Here is a 19,038-nt window from a genome sequence, read left to right as displayed (position 1 = left end):
ACAAAACAAGCATTCTACCATGAAGCACAACAAAAGCAAAATCAAAACAATAACCAACACAATACAAAACCCACACTTCATCTACCATTTTTTCAACATGAAAAACCAAAGTGGAAGATATGTACACCTACAGCACAAGCTAATTGATTTCGGAATAAAATCATTATCTCATTCTCATGATTATGAAATGAATCGAATCAAAACAGTGCAAAAACATCAGCATTGGAAATTAAACAGAGATCTGAAAATGGAGTTTTCATTGATACAACAGATTGAGGTGATTTGTAAACAATGCTGAAGCATGAAAAGCGTTGATGCAAGAAATGAAAAACGAAAGACATGTTGGTCGCTTACCGGCGACGGCGAGTAGTTAGCTGGTGACGGTTCAACTATTTTCCGATCTGTTTCGGCAATGGGGTGGACGGAGGATGGAGGGTGTGGTGGAGGTGGTCGGTTGAGAGAGGAAGAGCTGAAGTGGTGGTGGTGAGGTGCGAAGGTTTGGTGGAGGTGGTGGTGGTGAGAGTGGTGGTTGTTATCGTCGTCGTCGTCGCAAGAAGCCATGAGATTAACGGCGGAGAAGACGGAAAGGGTTTGACGGAACGGCGTTAGGGGAAAGAGATAAGAAGGTGAAGATGTGATAAGATTATAACACGTGTCCCTCCCTGATCTGACGGTTGTGATATGCTTATGCATGGTGCATAAGGAAATGACTTATGCACCATAACTTTTGTCTTACTTTTTATCTGTGCAAAAGTTCGAATTTGTTAATGAGTTTGGAGGAGACTTGGATTTTGGTTTATGGTCATGTAAAGAACCTATCTAGTCAAATCCAAACTTAGTAATGATCAAAGGAAATGCATTCTTACTATTGTTATGGATGGCTAGTGCTGCTTGGCTCAAGTACTTGTACCAATCTCCCAGGTTTTGGTGTCGACCACGCAATTCATTCCTCAAACTCATTGCCACAATCTGCTATAGTCAATAAAAACCAATCAAAATTTTGTTATGCTACATTCAATTTAGCAAAACCATTAAAATAAATGAATAATATTAATGATATTTTTTTTCTTTGACTCAATAGTAATGATTATCTTAGAATTCTAAAACTCAAGAAAGAATGAAGTAGCTAGAATTGTACTAATAATTACATGTCGATGTCCATAAAAGTGCTTGGTTGCCAAAGTAGGTCCATGAATCCATTCTTGAGTACTAACACATTCAAAGACCAAACTTCTCACCCGGACATGTATAATTTTCATCCAAAACTCTTTAGTTAGTGAAATAAGCTTATTTATAGTCCTTAATATAAAGGTTGTAAGCAAGTCTGAAAACTAATAATTTCTTAATTTTATAGTGTATAATACATTTTGCATGAAATAGTGACACTTAAGAACACCTACTTTGAAAAAAGTGATACTAGGAGCTTCAATCAATTTTCCACGTCTCATTCTATTCATAAATGACACTAATAAACAAGAAGTGTATCCATATGAAGTTGCATCAGTATTCAATATTACAAGAAGTACACGATAGTACTCCTTAACACAATTTTCATCAATATACAATGGAAAAAGGATAATATCCCGTAATAGAAACATAAATGACTCAAATGATTTCTTATAAACATGAGAGAAAGATCAAAGACATCACTCAAGTTTACCATCTGTTTTACGCACAACATTATCATAAATTAGCATTAGTCACTCAAATCCTTTGACAACATATAATTCATATGGATCCTGACAAAAAAAATAAAATACCTAGCTATCAACACAAACCAAACCAGGCTCGCCTTCATAAAGGATCCAGTTGTGACGTAATTCTTCCCTTCAACATTGTTCAACCACAAATATATAGTATTGTGGGTGTAGTGAGGGGGCTGTGTAAAAGATAAGACAACTAAAACATGTAATAGATGATAAACTAAAAAATATTGAATTTAAAGATTTAGTTAAGTTACCATATCGACAAACAACAACTTCTCTAGTGTTTGACTCACCTCTTTAGTGTTTGATTGTTCCTCAACTGCATTAGTGAAATATTCGAATGCCAGGCAAAGTTTTCGGGATAAACTACTTTTTCCTGTTCCAATGTGTCAAAAAATTACCTACAAGAAGAATCATAAAATTTCTATAAATCTCCGAACACGATACTAACAAAATGGAAAACCAAAATTTTCTTCGGTTTTTCCACTAACACTTATGATTGAAGGTGTGTCACAGTGTCCGACACTTGTTGTGTCCAACACTGACACTTATGATTACATTGGATTATATCATTTTCTCATAATTTTATCGGTGTTGGTGTGTCAGTGTCGTGTTCATTGTCCGTGTCAGTGCTTATATACCTTCACATAGTTATATACCTTACTAAAATTACACATAGTACAAAGTAAAAAAGTTCAACATCATAATAATGACATAGATATCCAACGACATTAGCCACTGAATTCAAATTATCCAAGAAAATCTCCAAGAATTATTGAAGTTGTGAGCCAAAAGTATTATAGGTTTAACACTAGACCCACACAAATTTGCACAGGGGCCACTACTGACATTGTATAAAAAATTAGACATTTTAGATTAAGCAAATTACAAGTGCATCTATGGAAAACTAAGTAAATTAACAATAAAAAAAATGCAATTTAGTGTATACAAATTAGACTTTCTTCCATCCAGCTAATAATCCTAGTTAAGAAGCGTGCTTAGACCCAAATCAAGAACAGTCCATATTTCAATTGCACTCAATTCTGACATAGAACAATGCTAATAACAATCAAGTTCCCTCTACACCTCATTCGAATAAACTCACATCAGATTCCACAAATAAAAAATAACAAAAAAACTATTTCCATTAACTTAATCAATATAAGCAATACACAACAAAAACTAAACAGTTACAAATTATTTATTAAAATCAACAGCAAACACTAGTTTACTTTGTTGAAAACAAAATGACAAGTTATAAAATAAAATCTAAACGAACTAACAGAACTGAATCGAAATTGAAGTTGAGAAACAGAACAAAAAACAAGAACGAATAACAAACCTCAGAAGGGATACATGTAATGTTGAAACAGGTGCCACGGAAGGGCTGACATAACGATCGGGACGACCATCGATGACAACAACGTCGTTTTCAGATCTGACAGTGAAACCTTTCAACAACCTTTCAAGGAGCCAAATTTGAAAAAGCAAAACAAAAGCTTTCAATGGAGCACAACTCTTTCTTTTTCTCAAATCTAAAAATACCAAAACAGAAGCTTGTATAATGATAATTTTATGAAACAAGGGTTTTATGTTGAGGAAGGTGTAACGAATTGGGGATTGGTAGCTTAATTTAGGGCTTTTGTGGTGGTGGGTTTCTTGGTGACGATTGTGAGCAAGAAGAAGAAGAAGAAGTGAGTTTTGGGTGTTTCTATGAGTTTGGCGGAGAAAAAGAATAGAGAAATTTAGGGTTTTGAAGGGGTTGAGCAAGACGGTGGTGGCGTTTTACGAATTGAGAGTGGTGAGTTGATGATTACGATAGTTAGTTGATGAACTGAAGTGACCTTGGTGTTAATGGGTGAGTTCGATTGAGGTATTTGAGTGTTGAAGGAATGGTTGAGAAGGAAAGATGAGAGAGCGTGTTGAGTTTTGATAAGTGTGGGAATACAAAATTATTTTCCACTTATTTCTTATATTAATTAATTCATTAATATACACAATAACGCTTTTCCAAAAGCGCTAATAAAGGGGGTACCAATATGATAGCGTTCCACCAAAACCGCTGATAAATGGGCATTAATATAATAGCGTTTTCTAACAAGCGATATCTAACCCCCCTTTCTTTTTTTCATAAGCAGCTTATAATAGCGTTTTTCCATAAGCGCTATTAATAGGACCGTCTGTAGCCTTTTTAATAGCATTTTATTGAAAACGCTATTGTATTGGTGCTATTAAAAGGCAAAATTGTGGTAGTAATTGTTGCAATACGAGTATTGTCCAAAATGAAATTAACGACAACTATAGTGTTTGTATGATTCTCTTTAAGATTCACTAGTATGGACACCCGTGTCAAACACAGGCTAGAATTTCGGCAAAATTTGAGATAATATTGTGATGTAACATACATAAGTTAAAGCCCAACGTTGGATAAAAAAGTGCAGGTTGAACATCAAAAGAGTGAAAACTCATATACTTAAACCTAAGAATTTTGGATGAAATATGGTATCATTCTCACTTCTATGATTGTCCTTCTCAAACATGTCGATCCATACCAATGTTGGCTCCCCAATAAAGCCCAATGGTGGTATAATATCCCAATTCAACTTTGTGGGGGAGCGAGAGCGTTCTATGTGGTATCATCATAGATACGGAGAGTCTGACACTTAATGAAGAGATGTTAATGTGTTTAGTGTGAGTTAGAATTTAACATTGTATGCAAAAATAGATGTGAGTAACATATAAATGAGATGACTCATGTACCTAATGCCTTAAGACTTTCAAAGAAGATGTGATGTTTATCTCACTTGTATGGTTGCTCTTATTCTTATGTGATTATACAACTCAATGTAGGCTCTCACGGAAGTCCTAACATTATGATAATTTGATTTGTTAGTTTTTCAGAGTCATTTGTTTAATATTTTATCTTAAATTTTAGTTTTCAAATGTCGCTCGCTTTCATGCCAAAAAATATTGTTCAACCTCTGTTATATCAAATTTCTTCATTTTTGAACTTTGGTGGGATCTAACAATAGAAAATATAGACATGTTATGATGAGATAACAAAATAGTTGTTTATTAGACATTTTTTTTCAAAGAAAAAAAGGTTTATTAGACAGTTTAAATAGTCGTGACATTTTTTTTAATTAGTCTAATATTTTGGTAGCATAATTACCCAATAATCTTCAACTCCTTCAATAAATCTATAAAATTACCACTAACCCACTTTATTCTATATACTCTCACAAATAAAACAATCACTCCTTACTTTTTTCCCCTTATTGATTCTCTCATGTTCAAATTCATTTTTCATCTTCTTTCTTTTTTTTTTTTTTGAAGGAATTCATTTTTCTTTCTTTTATAGGCCCATTCAACCATTCCAATGAATATGCATTCGAAGATGTTCAATTATTGATATTAATTTCTTCAAACCATCAGTGCTAATTTAAGATCGAATCTAGTTACTTTTATGCATATAACCCTCTTTGATCTATACTCAGAAGAAGCACAACCCCCGTTCAGAAAACCCTTTTACTCTCAAGTGGGCATTTTCCCGAATTCTTTATGCTCTCGAATTTCTTTCCTACGGCTGTGTACTTGAAAACTCTGGAAAAATTATATGTTAATTATGTTGATATTTGATATTTGATTTAATACTATTTGTAAATTACATAAGATGAATTGTGTGATTAACATTATCTAAAGTAACAGAAACCTAAATGAGATTGATACTTTTTTTTTTTTTTTGAGGAAATGAGACTAATACTCCCTCCGATAATATTTATAAACAATTTTTTCCTTCAGAAGGAATATTACAAAACATATGTAGCATAAATATTGTAACATCCCAATATTATATATATTGTAACATCCCGATATATATATATATATATATATATATATATATATATATATATATATATATATATATATATATATTTTGTAGTAGTTCTCTAGATTTATGATTTATTCAACAACATATTTTATGTGTAAAGAATTTAAGAAAATAATATCACTCTATATTTTTTAACATATTTAATTTTAACTAATTATTTTTTTACTAATTAGTTAGAACCTTAATTTTACTTATATTTATTATTTATCTAGTCATATGCTTTGATTGGTCAATTTTGAGTTACTTTAATAGGTTCAAATGAAACAATAATAATTTGAAGAAAAAATGATAAAATATAAACGTGTGACTAAATGTAAGATTATAAACGTGTGACTAAATGTAAGATTGATAGTTTTATTCTCATGGTTATTAGCCTTAGTTTTTGTTGCACGTTAATAAGCCTTTAGTCTCAATTAATCATTTATTCCCTGTGTGCCAATAGAAACTAAGTGAAACCTTGACTCCTTCTTTCCTTATGTTGTGCGCCACCTTATTTTTGGTGACTAAAATTATCTGTTAGTTTAGTCATGCCAACCTTACTCCCTCTTTCTCCTATATCTGCGTCCCACTCCCCAAAATAAAGGAACAAATCATCACTTAGTCCTTGTACTAGACTGATCAAACCAACCAAAGCCAGTATATATATCTCTCTCGTTCTCTCTAAGCATAATTCAGATTTCCTCTTCCTCTTTCTATATAATTATTTAAGTATACTCCCTCCTAAATAATTGAAACATTGGCCAAGATGATCCTTTAACCATGTAGTGTTCCACGTAACCACATCACCCAAGATTCACACGGATCGTCATCATGTTGTCCATTCTAAAGTCTTAAGTTTCTTCCTCTCTATAACTTGCGCATGGCTAAAGGTACGACATTTCAACGATTCTTTTCTAATACTCTCGTTTCCTCTTGAAGCTCCAAATCCCCTAGCATACTTTCATTGGGGCCTTTAGAGTTCTTGAGGTAAGGGCTATAGTCTTGACCATGATTTAAATGAAAATAATAGGTTATGATATTGAATTTTATATACTTCTTGATTCAATGGATGTGTGAAAAGATTAATTGTTATTAATAAATATAAGAATTTTTGTTTAGTAATTTTTGTTATTGATTTTGAAGAATATGTGAATTTTGGTAATTATAAGTATGATTGATTAGTTATGAAATTGGTAATTTGTTGATTGAAGTGATTGTTTGTTGATTTTTTCTTTAGAGGTTTTAAGAAATTTTATAAATTTCGAGGTGTGGTGATTTTGTGAAATTAATAAGCTGGCTTGAGAATATAAAACTATAAAGATTTTGAAGAAAATAATACATTGCATTGATAGCATGGCATGTAATAGTGTCCAAATAGGGCGATTCTTATTCATATGCCATTTAGGGCAAATCATATGCATGTGCCAAATGGGGCGATTAAAAATCATTTTGCCAAATGGGGCGATTAAAAATTGTAACACCCTATTTCTAATAAACGGTAAAACGCGCGAATATACTAACGTATTCTAGAAATAGATGCTACGTCTTCGAATAAACCACAATACAATACATGCATAAAGATCATGTTACACAACATAGCAGCGGACATACTTAAAAATCATAAAACATCTCCAGATCTCAACAAAATACAATTGTATTCTCCAAATCCCAAATAACAGAATATATCAACAACTCCAAGATACATAGTCAAATAAACAACATGCAAAGACTATCCTAGATCAGAGCCCTAATCTAGACACTTGCATGAAAAAGAGGAACTCCACTCCTCGGCATCAACAAGCAAACAACTAAGCATCCTGCACGCCGTCTACCCATCCATACAGAGAGGTAGGCGGTCCACCACAGACCACTGAGGGTTAGCATTACATCATCATAATCCATAAAAGATTTAAACAAGAACATTGGAAATGAAGGATATATTCAAGAATACAAAATAACAAATCATACATGTATTCACAGTATTCATGATTCTCATACCATTCAAACCATTCCATATCATCATTCGAAGTTCATATCAACAAGTGTATCATACACGTATCACATATACATAACCCTCCCTCCTAGAACACTAGCATCACATGATTATTATTATCCCCCATCACTTACATTTTAAGCTATCAGATGATTATCATAGCATAGCATGCATATTCAACCTCTAATCAAGTCATCAACAAAAGCTCATCATTTATCAACATCAATCAATGAAAACATTACTCACTTCATTACTCATCTAGCATGTTATCTCAACAAGTACAATTCATCATATCGAAGTTATAAGCAAGCCATCATCATTATCAAAGAACATCACCACATCATATATGTATATATACATATACAAATCTCACCTCATCATTATTATTAAAATAACAATCATCAATTGATTCACCAAGTGTATAAGCACAAACAAATAAGACATGCAATTAGAACATAGTTCAATTATTCACAACCGTCAACAAAATCCACCAATGTACATATACATCAATCCACATAATCTCAACGTTCACCAAATTTCACCCATGCACAATTCACCAAGTCACATATTCAAATATGTCACAACTCATCAACTAATCAAATGCATGCAATGTTCTAGACTCTTCTAGATGCATGTGGTACCAAACTCCTCCAAGGTCGTCACCTTATGATGCAACAAAAACATCATTATCAACGGCTATAATCAACGGCAATATGGATACAAGTATCCGGTCAACGGCAATATGGATATAACATCCGACACGACATATGATGCATGAACATACGACTCATTTCACCATGCATATGTTCACAACAATTCAACGGCTATAATCAACGGCTATAAATCAACGGCTATCATCAACATTCAACTATATCATATAGTTTAACAACTTCATACAATTCCTCATAATCAACGGCTATATGTATATACATGCATTCCTCTCCAATCACATCCAAATTAGCATGTATAAACTCATCACCAACAATAAACATTTAACATGTTCAACAACAACATATCACAAACATTTTCATCATCATTCAATTAGTATATATGCATCGACAACAATTCACCACCACTTGACATATATACAATCACCAACAATATTCACTATTCAATCAACATATAGCTGTCACATATATACATCATCAATCATTTCCACATAAATCAACATATAGTTGTCACACTTCCACATAATTCCTTACAATCCAAATAAAGGAACAAATACAACATATGATCACAAACATCATATTCATCACTCAACAACCATTCATACATCATCTCATAATCATATCAATCTAATCATAAAGGGTTCATAAGCAATTGGCTCTCAAAAATCATTTTCAATCAAGTTCGTCTCAAAATCACAATATTGAAAATAATTGAGCACCTAAGCCAAAACCAAGTAAACGAGTTCAATAGCCTATGTCATGTATCCTCTCAAGTCACACATATGTGAAGTAGAGATTACATAAGCATTTCATCGGCCAAAAACGATGAATTCATAAAAATCACAAAGTTCGTCTCCCTTTATCACTTTTCACAAAAATTTCCATTTTCAAATCAAAACAAGTTAGATTCACCGCATCATAGTTTAAATACCATTAAACACCTTTATTGAACTCATAAAACTCAAGTTTCGAAGTTTAGAAGCAATCCATAAGGTTTGGGTCGACTTAGAAATAGTTATGCGGATTTTTCGTAAAATGTCTCTAAGACCTCCTTGGAGTATTTTCATCATAACTCAAAAACCAAATATCATTTTCAAGTCAAACCAATGCCATTGGAAAGCTAACAAAATTATCTACAACTTTCATGTTTACACCAAAAGCCAATTCAAAACGAAAAAGGGTGAAAAACATGAATATTTCCCAGATTTTCCTGACAAAATCGGTCGCCGATTTTGGGAAATCGGTGGCCGATTTTTCCCGAGTCAAAACTGGAAAATCAACCCAGAAATCGGTGGCCGATTTTGGCAAATCGGGGGCCGATTATGGGCTTCACAGCAGTTCAAAATGTGACGGTTCCAACCCCTTTTTACCCCAAAATCCCAATTTTGATCATCCCAACCCCAAAACTCAATCCCAAAGATGTTCATAGGTCACATACACTTCAAAACACTTAAACTTGCATAAGTTTTGAGATTAACATATCAACACATCAAATTCATCAACATAACAAAATTCACCAAAATATCATCACTTCCTCAACTTTCAACAACAACCCAAAATCTCTTCATCCAATCATCAATCTTAATACCCAAGGCACCAATCCAACAACAACGTGTTTCAAATCAATAACAACAACTAATGAACACAAATTCATGCACAATTCATTATCACAACTTCATTTCTCATCAAACTTGCTCAAGAACACAAAGCACCAACAACTATGCATTTAAACATGTTAATTCACATACTAACATGCAATTATCATATAAATCATGTTCTCAAACATAACAACAACAATTATGCACGAATTTTACAACAATTAGATTCAATTCATCAATTTAACAAAATGGGTAAAGAGAAAAAGATATGAATTATGGTTGAAATCTAACCCTCTTACCTCTAGCACCAAGATTCTCTAACCCAAGCCTCAATTTAGCTCCTAGATGATGAATCCCTCTTCTAGCTCTAGCCTTCCTCTTCAATCTCTTCAAACCCTTTCTTCTCTCTATCTCTATCTCTTCTCTCAAATGAAATGAAATGATAAAATGTTTGTAAAACCTAGTTTCACCAACAACTAGAGTTTATATACTAGCTCTACTCAATTGGGCTTATCTCTTAAACCTTAATGGGCCTAACCCATTTCTATTCTAACACCCAAATGTCACTACTCACTTAATGGTAAATTATAACACTAACGGTCACTTAATGGTAATTAAAATAATTACTACACCCTCTCTAGTAACTTGGTAAAATAATACTCCTACTAAACATTAAAAATAATCCTCGTCCAAAATTACAAAATTACCCCTACTCTCAAAATGACCAAACTACCCCTAAGTCCAAAATGACTAAAATACCCTTCTAACACCGAATTCTACGAATCCCAACCAAAAATACACACAGAGGCAGATAATCACATAAGAGCACATATAACAAACACAAATAAATAATTAAGATAAATCTAGCGAAAAATCGGGCTGTTACAACTCTCCCCCACTAAAAAGAATTTTCGCCCTCGAAAATTTACCTGAAGGAAACAACTCTGGATACGCAACCCTCATCCTACTCTCCGATTCTCAAGTGGCACTCTCACCGGTTGGTCCAACCCAAATCACTTTAACCAAAACGACTTCCTTGTCACGCAAACGCTTCACTTCACGATCCTCAATCCTAACCGGCCAAGTCTCAACGGTCAAATTATCCCTTACTTCCAAATCATCCACTTGAATCACATGGGACGCATCATACACATACTTCCTCAACTGAGACACATGAAACACATCATGAAGATTCGATAAAGATGGCGGTAACGCAATCCGATACGCTACAACCCCAACCTTCTCAATAATCTCAAACGGTCCAACAAAACGAGGAGTCAACTTCCGACACTTCAAAGCACGACCAACACCGGTTACAGGATTCACTCTCAAGAACACATGATCACCAACCTGAAACTCAAGGTCTTTCCTCCTCTTATCATGATAACTCTTCTGCCTACTCTGAGACGCTCTCATCTTCTCTTGAATCATCTTAACCTTCTCGGTCGTCTCTTGCACAACTTCCGGTCCTAACAAAGCACTCTCTCCTGACTCATACCAACACAAAGGAGTTCTACACCTCCGACCATACAAAGCCTCAAACGGTGCCATCCCGATACTAGAATGAAAACTGTTGTTGTAAGTAAACTCAATCAACGGTAAACATTCAATCCAACTGACACCTTGCTCCAACACACAAGCTCTCAACAAATCTTCCAAACTCTGAATAGTCCTCTCCGTCTGACCATCAGTCTGGGATGATAAGTAGAACTCAACCTCAACTTAGTTCCCAAAGCATCTTGCAAACTCTCCCAAAACTTAGAAGTAAACCTCGGATCCCGATCCGATACAATACTAGAAGGAACACCATGCAATCTAACAATCTGCTCAATGTAGATCTCAGCCAACTTTGTCACAGACATACCGGTCTTGATTGGAACAAAATGTGCCGACTTCGTCAATCGATCAACAATCACCCAAATAGAATCAAAACCCTTAACAGTCTTTGGCAACGCTCCAACAAAGTCTATTGATATACTATCCCACTTCCACTCTGGCACAAACAACGGTTGCATCAAACCTGACGGTTTCTGATGTTCAATCTTAGACTTCTGACAAACCAAACAAGCATACACAAACTCTGCGATCTCTTTCTTCATTCCAGGCCACCAAAACAACCTCTTCAAATCTTGATACATCTTAGTCGCTCCTGGATGAATACTCAAACTACTTCTATGACCTTCTTCCAAAATCTGTCTCTTAAGCTCAAGAACACTTGGCACACAAACGCGATCACGAAACATCAAAACACCGTTCTCATCCAATCTAAAGTCTCCACCTTTGCCTTGATTAACCAACACCACTCGATCTACAAGTTCCAAATCTTCCTTCTGACCATTCTTGATCTCCTCCAGAATATTACTTGTCAGCTTCAACATTCCCAACCTCACACCATCCGGTGTCAACTCACTAACCAAACTCAAATCTCGAAACTGTTCAATCAACTCTAACTCTTTTACCATCAAAGCAGACATATGCAACGACTTCCTACTCAACGCATCAGCAACAACATTGGCCTTTCCAGGATGATAGCTCAACTGGAAGTCAAAATCCTTAAGATACTCCAACCATCTCCTTTGCCTCATATTCAACTCCTTCTGGTCGAACAAGTACTTCAAACTCTTGTGATCACTGAACACTTCAAACTTAGAACCATACAGATAATGCCTCCAAATCTTCAACACATACACCACGGCTGCTAATTCCAAATCGTGAGTCGGATAATTCTTCTCATGCACTTTCAACTGCCTTGAAGCATAAGCCACAACCTGACGATTCTGCATAAGCACACCACCAAGACCCATCTTAGAAGCATCACAATACACAACAAAAGATTCCTTCGGATTCGGCAAAATCAACACTGGAGCTGAAGTCAATCTCTTCTTCAACTCTTGGAAACTCTTCTCACACTTAGCATCCCAAACATACGCTTGCCCTTTCCGAGTTAACTGCGTCAATGGCAACGCCAACTTAGAGAATCCCTCAATGAACCTCCGATAATAACCTGCCAACCCAAGAAAGCTTCTAACTTCAAAAACAGACTTAGGTGATTCCCACTGCAACACTGCATCAACCTTCGACGGATCCACGACAATACCACCTTTAGAAATCACATGACCAAGGAAACTCACTTCCCGCAACCAAAACTCACACTTCGACAACTTAGCAAACAACTTATTCTCCTTCAAGACTCCCAAAACAATCCTCAAATGCTCGGCATGCTCCTCTTCAGACTTCGAATACACCAAAATATCATCTATAAACACCACCACAAAACGGTCCAGAAAAGGATGAAATATTCTATTCATATACTCCATGAAGACATCTGGCGCATTAGACACTCCAAATGGCATCACAGAATACTCATAGTGTCCATACCTCGTTCTGAACGCAGTTTTGGATATATCTTCCGCCTTTACTCTAATCTGATGATATCCTGACCTCAAATCAATCTTACTGAACACTTCTGCACCAACCAACTGATCCATCAAATCATCAATCCTCGGAAGCGGATACCGATTCTTGATTGTCACCTTGTTCAACTGCCGATAATCCACACACAACCTCATGCTTCCATCTTTCTTCTTAACCAACAATACAGGAGCTCCCCACGGCGAAACACTTGGCCTGATAAACTGTTTCTCAAGAAACTCTTCCAACTGCTGATAAGTGTCAAAAAAGTGTTAAATTCATGTTATATTTTAAGCACTTTTTGTTGCTTGCTTTGCAAGTAATTGAAGGAAAAGCCGAGAAATAAGCGTTAAATGCCTTATTACGCTTTACTTATCATTACTCTATCCTTTTGTGCAGGAATTAGCCTCAAGACATTGATCAAAGACCAAAATCATGAAAAAGTACTATTTGGGCAGAAGCTGATCCAAGGAGCATGCAGCTCGCAACCAAACTCGCAATTGCGAGTGCCAGTTGCGAGTAGCTCGCAACTGCGAGCTCCCTTACTCGCAACTGCGAGTTAGGGCGGTTTGATCCCCTCAGTTATGACGTGGCAGCGTATCATTGGTCCAGCAAGCAACTCGCATCTGCGAGTGATGTAGCTCGCATCTGCGAGTTAAGGCAGGGCAGAAGTCTTTATATAGCCACTTGCTACTCTTTGGAGAGGATCTTATCATATCTTAGCTTGATATTTTCTTAGCTTCTCTTAGGTTTTAGTTTAGATATTTTCATAGAGAGAAGTAAGGTAGTTCTTCATTGAGTGAGATTGGTTTTGGAAGTTGGATCTTAATACTTTGTTGAGACATCACAAGTGTAATGAATCCTTCCTTTTCAATCCATCCTTGCATGGCTTCCATGATGATGAGTAGCTAAAACCCCTTTGTTGGGATGAGAGGTACTTGATCTTGCTTAACATGTAATCTTTTGATCTTGCAAAATATGTTTCTAGCAATTTATATTCAATATTGTTGTTATTCTTGTGTTAATGCTTTCAAGGAGATTCAAGATGCTTTGGACACAAACTCTTGAATCTAGAGCTAGAGTAGCAATATATCTTAGGTTAACTTACTTGACATCTTTGTTAATCTTGCGATAATCACCATAATCAAGAGCTAAATGCTTTCGTATAACTTAACCAGGCTGGATACGGTCGATTAGGTTATTCGATCGACTTTGTTATCGTTTAAGGAATTTGGACACGAATGTTTAAACGATAACTTAGAAATAATTATATCACTTTGGACACGAAGGATAGTTTAGAATTGATTGTGATAATGTTGCTTATGAAGCTAGAATTCGTATGGATCATTAGGTTACGTGTGACGCTTGGTTAAGGAACGCTACTCCTAACAAGTTTCAACCCTTATTTATCTCAACTTTTACTTTTTGCAATTAGTTTAGTTAGTTACATTTCAATTCAAACAAACAAGTACTCTTAATACTTGGAATGATAGTCGATGTTAAACTGTCCTTGATAACGCACTATTCCCTGTGGAGACGATACAAAAATACTTATCTTGTTTGATGCAGAATATACATACATCAACTGCTTCTTCAATTCACCCAACTCTGATGCAGACATCCGATAAGGCGCAATCGAGATAGGACTCGTTCTAGGTACCAAATCAATTCCAAACTCAACTTCCCTCTCCGGCGGTAATTCGGTAATGTCGTCCGGAAAAACTTCTGGAAACTCTTGCACTACCGGCAAATCACCAACTCCTTTCTCACTACTTTCCTTCAAGGAAGCAAACATCATGAACACACTAGCAAGATAGGGAGGTTATGGACTCCACATCATCTGTACTTAAAGTTCATGGAATTCCTCCCAAAGCAAAGGAACACAAAGCATGATGTGTTGTCCGTCTCATTTTGGCCACCCTAACGAAAAAGGCGTCGAGCTAACGACGTTAAACAAGCGCTTGTTGGGAGGCAACCCAATTTTGTGAGTTTATTTACTGTTTTTAATGCATAATAAGTTTAGAAGTCATGAGCATGCATCAAAACATTCAAAACAGAAAGCAAACAGAGAGCAGAATTCTGAACTGTCTCAACTCGCAATGGCGAGTGAAACAGCTTGCAATTGCGAGCAATTTGGTCTTTGACCAATTTTGACTGCCATTTACTCGCAACTGCGAGTAAAGCTGCTCGCAACTGCGAGTAGCTGCAGTTTGGCCAGTCTTAATCAATTTTTGGATAATGGTGGGTAATGACAATTGTTTTTAATTAGTATTGTGATGTTAGTATTCATATTAGTATTGTATATAGTTGTCTTTTGTAGTTAAAATTATGTGTTAGCACTTTTGGTTAATTTAGTACTTCGTTTTATCATGGAAGCTTCATTTGTATCACTCTTGCTTCATTTTCAAATCTCAGATGATTGGTAATGATACATAATTATGTTTAAAGCGCAAAGCCAAGGTACAAGTTTCCAGTTTTTCTAGGTTTTTACTCGAATATGAAACGAGTACTTTGTGCAAATTTCATTTCATTTAGTTTTCCGCAATAATGTGTTTATTTGTGAACCACTTAGTACTTAGCCTAAATGTGAGGTATCTTCAAATTGTACTATATGCTGGAGACCAATAATCACCGTCTAACTTGTTTTTGTTATGTTAAATCCAATAATTGTTCTGAATTGTATGAAAGCATGGAAAGGATCAAGGCACATTTTTGTTATTGAGCGAAACGTACTTGACCACAAATAAGCCTACCTTGTGAGAAGAGCGAGTATTTGCTAACCCACTTGAGCCAAATGAATCGGAGTCCTCAATTATGAACTGTCAATTCATAAGCACAATGCTTGATGAATTTGCCCTTGAAGTTTTCGAAATCCAGTTCATTTTTGACACACTTTAGGACTTTGGTATGATCTTAATTGTTGAACCCTAAACCTTCATCGTTTAATTGTCCCTTTTGCCTTAGAGTAAAGGAACATTCAAATAGGGTGTATTTTGATTTAAGTTGGGGAGAGAAGGTGGATGTAAATCTTATGTCAAGTATCTTGGTGAAATTGTTTGAATAACCTGACAACATTGAAGTGTATATACTTAGTTTGTACATTTGAGAAAAGAAAAGAAAAGAAAACAAAAGAAGAAAAAGAAAGAAAAATCAAAAATAGAATAAGTTGTCAAGGTTATTGGTTATTTTGTTAATCACCAAGGGTTTGTAATGGTTGGTAGGGAAGATTTTGAATTTTAATCGTTGATACAAGGAATGTTCCTCTTTGATAGGCTTTTTAATCAATTGCCCCACATATGACATTTCTCTTGTAGCCCAGCCAAGTTATAACCCTAGAAAGACCTTTTGATCCATGCTTATGTGCTTTTTGAAACGATATTTGGATGGACACATAGCTTAATCAGGATGTTAGCATGATTGTTGGATGTGTGTTCATAACCCTCATTCATATGATTTCAATTGTTTATTTACTTTCCAAAGAAGTGTGTTAGGTGTGGTTCGTGAATAATTGTATTATTGTTTTGAACTATTTGGCATGAACTTTGTACATAGGACTCATCTCATATTAGTAGTAGAATTCTAAATTAGTTGGAAACTTAACCTTGCCAGCGCATTCACTTTTGAATCATTCATCCGAGAAAGACTTCAAAGCCTTTTTGTACTTATGTCTTGTCATTTACTTGTTTGATTTTCATTCCTTTGTTTGAGGACAAACAAAGAGTTAAGTTGGGGAGAGTGATAAGTGTCAAAAAAGTGTTAAATTCATGTTATATTTTAAGCACTTTTTGTTGCTTGCTTTGCAAGTAATTGAAGGAAAAGCCGAGAAATAAGCGTTAAATGCCTTATTACGCTTTACTTATCATTACTCTATCCTTTTGTGCAGGAATTAGCCTCAAGACATTGATCAAAGACCAAAATCATGAAAAAGTACTATTTGGGCAGAAGCTGATCCAAGGAGCATGCAGCTCGCAACCAAACTCGCAATTGCGAGTGCCAGTTGCGAGTAGCTCGCAACTGCGAGCTCCCTTACTCGCAACTGCGAGTTAGGGCGGTTTGATCCCCTCAGTTATGACGTGGCAGCGTATCATTGGTCCAGCAAGCAACTCGCATCTGCGAGTGATGTAGCTCGCATCTGCGAGTTAAGGCAGGGCAGAAGTCTTTATATAGCCACTTGCTACTCTTTGGAGAGGATCTTATCATATCTTAGCTTGATATTTTCTTAGCTTCTCTTAGGTTTTAGTTTAGATATTTTCATAGAGAGAAGTAAGGTAGTTCTTCATTGAGTGAGATTGGTTTTGGAAGTTGGATCTTAATACTTTGTTGAGACATCACAAGTGTAATGAATCCTTCCTTTTCAATCCATCCTTGCATGGCTTCCATGATGATGAGTAGCTAAAACCCCTTTGTTGGGATGAGAGGTACTTGATCTTGCTTAACATGTAATCTTTTGATCTTGCAAAATATGTTTCTAGCAATTTATATTCAATATTGTTGTTATTCTTGTGTTAATGCTTTCAAGGAGATTCAAGATGCTTTGGACACAAACTCTTGAATCTAGAGCTAGAGTAGCAATATATCTTAGGTTAACTTACTTGACATCTTTGTTAATCTTGCGATAATCACCATAATCAAGAGCTAAATGCTTTCGTATAACTTAACCAGGCTGGATACGGTCGATTAGGTTATTCGATCGACTTTGTTATCGTTTAAGGAATTTGGACACGAATGTTTAAACGATAACTTAGAAATAATTATATCACTTTGGACACGAAGGATAGTTTAGAATTGATTGTGATAATGTTGCTTATGAAGCTAGAATTCGTATGGATCATTAGGTTACGTGTGACGCTTGGTTAAGGAACGCTACTCCTAACAAGTTTCAATCCTTATTTATCTCAACTTTTACTTTTTGCAATTAGTTTAGTTAGTTACATTTCAATTCAAACAAACAAGTACTCTTAATACTTGGAATGATAGTCGATGTTAAACTGTCCTTGATAACGCACTATTCCCTGTGGAGACGATACAAAAATACTTATCTTGTTTGATGCAGAATATACTTACATCAACTGCTTCTTCAATTCACCCAACTCTGATGCAGACATCCGATAAGGCGCAATCGAGATAGGACTCGTTCTAGGTACCAAATCAATTCCAAACTCAACTTCCCTCTCCGGCGGTAATTCGGTAATGTCGTCCGGAAAAACTTCTGGAAACTCTTGCACTACCGGCAAATCACCAACTCCTTTCTCACTACTTTCCTTCAAGGAAGCAAACATCATGAACACACTAGCTTCACCATCCAAGGACTTCTTCACTTGCTCTGCGGTCAAGAACTTCCCACCTTCCTCAGCCACCGGCTTAGAAAACGTTACACTCTTGGTCAAACAATTAATGTTAACACCAAAAGTCAACATCCAATCCATACCGAAAATTACGTCCATATGCTTCAACGGAAGACACACAAGATCCAACTCGAAATCAACAGGAACCTTAACACAAATAACAAACAACTGAGCCTCCGCAGCCAAAGATACCTTCCCTTGCCAAACCCAACGAACCTGAAACAACCTGCTACCCCCCCACTACGCTCAAACCCACCTAAAAGAACGAAACAACACAACAAGTACCGACAGTACTTCCGTACATGTCGCATACAAACAGGAAAATCAACGGGTTTTGGTCTGGACAAGACCGACCACGGCTCTGATGCCAACTTGTAACACCCTATTTCTAATAAGCGGTAAAACGCGCGAATATACTAACGTATTCTAGAAATAGATGCTACGTC

The 19,038-nt window shown here is 35.8% G+C and overlaps 1 long non-coding RNA gene across 1 annotated transcript; it reads right to left on the bottom strand.

Annotated features, from left to right (window-relative positions):
* Positions 1-7,123: 7,123 nt before the first annotated feature.
* LOC146953021 (uncharacterized) lies at positions 7,124-10,718 on the bottom strand. Its single transcript, XR_015026429.1, has 2 exons — positions 10,136-10,718; positions 7,124-7,405 (listed from the first exon to the last, which is right to left on the bottom strand). It is a non-coding gene; the product is annotated as an uncharacterized LOC146953021 (long non-coding RNA).
* Between the last annotated feature and the right edge of the window lie 8,320 nt (positions 10,719-19,038).

Source organism: Medicago sativa, chromosome 1, assembly GCF_051527215.1.
Source record: "Medicago sativa cultivar Bolivia chromosome 1, Bolivia_mono, whole genome shotgun sequence".
NCBI classification, from domain to species: domain Eukaryota; kingdom Viridiplantae; phylum Streptophyta; class Magnoliopsida; order Fabales; family Fabaceae; genus Medicago; species Medicago sativa.
The sequence above is the reverse complement of the archived record's forward strand: the minus strand, read 5'-3'. Positions and strand labels throughout refer to the sequence as shown.